General features: G+C 43.1%; 1 pseudogene; it reads right to left on the reverse strand.

Moving 5' to 3' along the window:
• Nucleotides 1-1,210: 1,210 nt before the first annotated feature.
• Nucleotides 1,211-2,933, reverse strand: LOC147640294 (putative methyltransferase At1g29790 pseudogene; annotated as a pseudogene).
• Between the last annotated feature and the right edge of the window lie 578 nt (nt 2,934-3,511).

Below are 3,511 nucleotides of genomic sequence, written 5' to 3' on the forward strand. Positions count from 1 at the left end.
CTCGGGACGTTCACACTGATCGCGGCGAGGACAGTGTCCTAGATTGCTTTGCTGGTATTGGATCCATGGCTGGAGCATGCAGGACACTAGAACGACATTGCATCAACATGGAGAGTGATGAGGTGTGCCTTAGTTCATGTCTATGACCACTTGCCGCTGTGCACGATGATTTGGGTAACCAACTTTTCAGGGGTAAGGTCAATGAGATTGTTCGATGAGAACAATAGGTGAGCGTGGGGCACCATATCATCCAGTCCTCCCGGTACCCATGAGCCCAACACAATCTAGTGCTTCGTCATGGCCACATGGTGTTCCAATGGAGCCCCAATATCGACATGTTCTGCCACATACATCCCCCGTAGCTTCATTTGTAGTTCCCTCATGGGCACCACGGCTTGATTTTGCTATAAGGTCACTCTTTCCACCCGCACTTGCACCATTTGGTAGAGGTCCCTACCCTATATCACCTCTCTTCTTCCACCGGGGAGTCAGACATCCGTACTGATGTATTATGAAATATATTGGTTTTAGACAGACACTCATATTATGACAATGGCCATATTTTTGGCTTCTTTCATGGCTTATATTTTTGAAATATTTCAAAAGATCATATATTAAACTTTATGAAAAAAATTAGACATGAATTTTATACAAATTTATAAACATGATGTATCCATTAAAATGGATGAAGATTTAAAGGTGACTTGAATGCCAAGCACTTCATTAAATGTAGTAAGCACAAGAATACATGGTTCTCCCATATAGCTCAATCATGTGTCTTTATTTGCAATGTGATAAACATAGTTGCCTTTTGACGGGTGCATCACGCCCATTTTTTAACATTTTGGCCATAAAATGCTTGCAAAATTTTAAAATGCCTATCAAAATTACACTAAAATACCCAAAAAAAAAAAACTTCCTATATTTCACTAAACTAGTCAATTTTGAAGGGCAAGGATGCACATCAAAAATCAAGCCTAATCCTTAGATGGAGCTTCTTGAAGCCCTTTGCTAATAAATACACACAAACCAATGAATGATCTATATCACGTTGGGTTGAACTTTGCTTACTAGTTTCCAACAAGATGGGTTGCACAGCAATAACAGAAGGGTGTGGCTCTCCTAATAAACAGTTGATAACAACAGCTACAAAGCTTGTGAAAAATCAAATGACATGATTCTAAGATAATGGGTACCAACATTAAGTTAATCCTCTTTGTACTTGCATTAAATATGAGCAGTTGGCAGCACTATTACAATATGAGAATTGAGATCTACACAAGCCTACATGGGATAAGCATGATTAGCCCATGATAAGCTCTTAGAAAGCTACCAGATCATAGCTAGTGTTGGGCTTTGGCAGCTTCACAGGCCTGTTAAGCCTTAACATTAATCAGGTGCATGTGGGATTAATGTTCTTTTAAGGGTGGCGTCTAATGGGTTTCTCAAGGACTGCAGACAAGTAGATCTCTGGCCTGTCACGGTCCACTTTAGGGCGAGTGACCCATTTGTGTGTTGTGTAGCCCAAGCCTTTGATGATGGGCACATAGATCTCCTTGAGCTGTGCCTTGCCACAGAAGAAACGGTCCAACCAGAAGATGCCACCTGGCCTGAGCACCCTATCAATGTCAAACAGCAGAAACTCTAGGGTTTCTAGTGGGATCCAGTGGCTGAGCACATGCATGGAGTGCACAATATCTAGTGTATTATCAAAGAAAGGTAGCCTTTGGGCCACAGTTAAGTACATGGGCACCACCCCTCTCAATGCTATGAAATTATTGAAGGGTCCATTAAGGTTCATGCTAGTGGTTATTATGGTTATATCTCTGTCTAGCATCCTCACTGCAAAGCTTGCTGTCCCACCTCCTATGTCTAACCCTATTCTAATTGTGCCATTCTTGAAGCCTATCACTTCATCTATGGAGAAATCAAGCTCTGTGTCATGCCTCTCCCACCTCTCTTTCTCCTTTCCATTGAGATCAAAGCAATCATTGCAGTCATCCAGCACTTTAAGCTTCTTTCTATCATTCAAGCATTTGAAGCTTTTGCAGCTGTAGGCTGACCATAGAATGCTGTTATCGTCAGGGATTCTCCATAAGCTCTCTGGGATTGGGTAAGGCTCTGTGTAGTTTGGTGGTATCCTAGCAAAGCATCTTCTTCTAGGGAGGGGCTCACAGCCATGCAGTATGAGCCTCTGTGCTAGATTTTGGTCATCTGGGCACTCCCCCCCTACTTCATAATCCATGAACTTCTTCAAATCCTCCTCTTCCAGGGCACAGCCATGGCCTATTGAAGAAATCAGTGTATCAGAGCCTTGACCTGGATTGAAGCCAAGAGGAAGTGGCCTCACTGCAGTGAACTCTTGCAGCTCTGTGCCCATGTTTGTCTCCTTATCATGATCATCTTGTCGCATCCAGGCTGCCCACTGAGCCCATGGGTCTTGTTCCATATTGCCATGCTTTAATGCACCGCTGCCTGATCCCATGGCCTGCATGCCCTTCAACACTTGAGTTGATACATTGATTAGCTCCATGTTCTTAGACGAAGCATCAAGGAAAATGTGGGATAATTCCACTCTAGACTCTCTCAGCTCAGCTCTCACATCAGCAAGCTCTTGTTGGGCTCTTTGCAGATTGGACTGTGTGATGTTGAGCTGCGTAACAAGGCCGGCTACAAGCTCAGAGAGGGGAGGATCATCATGAGCTGCAGCGGCATCTTCATGGTGATCACCATGGATGGTGATATCATAGCTATTGGGGCAACAAAAGAGGAAGTAAGTGACGAAGTTGGAGCCAATGAGGGTGAAGATGAAGAGCAAAGTTCGTGAAGCGCTTCTGAGCTTGCGGTGGGATTCCATGGATTTGTGAGACTCCTCGGAACCCATGGTGCGGTGGGGAATCTGCAGGGACAGGGAAGAGGTGCAGCGTTTTGTACTGAACTGCGTGAGAGGAGGAGTTATGGAGAGGGCGACATGCTGATGGACGTGCGAGTTACATTAACTATACTAAGCAGGAAAGTGTCAGGTCATCCCATGAAGAAGGTTAAACTAACCTAAAGTTAAGCTCAACCTTACTAGGCTTTGCCCCCATCATGCCTCCCACTCTCGTCCCACTACATTTCCTTGATTATAGTAACCCAAAGAACGTTTAAGTAGCCTTTACCTTCTTCTTCTTTGTCAACTTAAATGTTATAATGTTATAATCAACCGTAGATCTCTAGATCTTACCATCTTCATGCTACTCAAACCTTGTCAAAATATTTCAAACTCACTTTTTCACCTTCATAAGCTTTTTTCTATCACAACTTGGTTCTTAGATGCTTTTACAGTTATAAACCATCACATTATACGAGAATTATTCTTTAGTTTCCATTTAGACTGACTCTCTCTCTCTCTCTCTCTCTCTCTCTCTCTCTCTCTCTCTCTCTCTCTCTCTCTCTCTCTATATATATATATATATATATATATATATATATATACACTACGGCCCAAATCAGCTACACCCACCCGAGG

The sequence above is a fragment of the Cibotium barometz genome, chromosome 3, assembly GCF_041138505.1.
Source record: "Cibotium barometz isolate CiBa-2024 chromosome 3, ASM4113850v1, whole genome shotgun sequence".
NCBI lineage: Eukaryota > Viridiplantae > Streptophyta > Polypodiopsida > Cyatheales > Cibotiaceae > Cibotium > Cibotium barometz.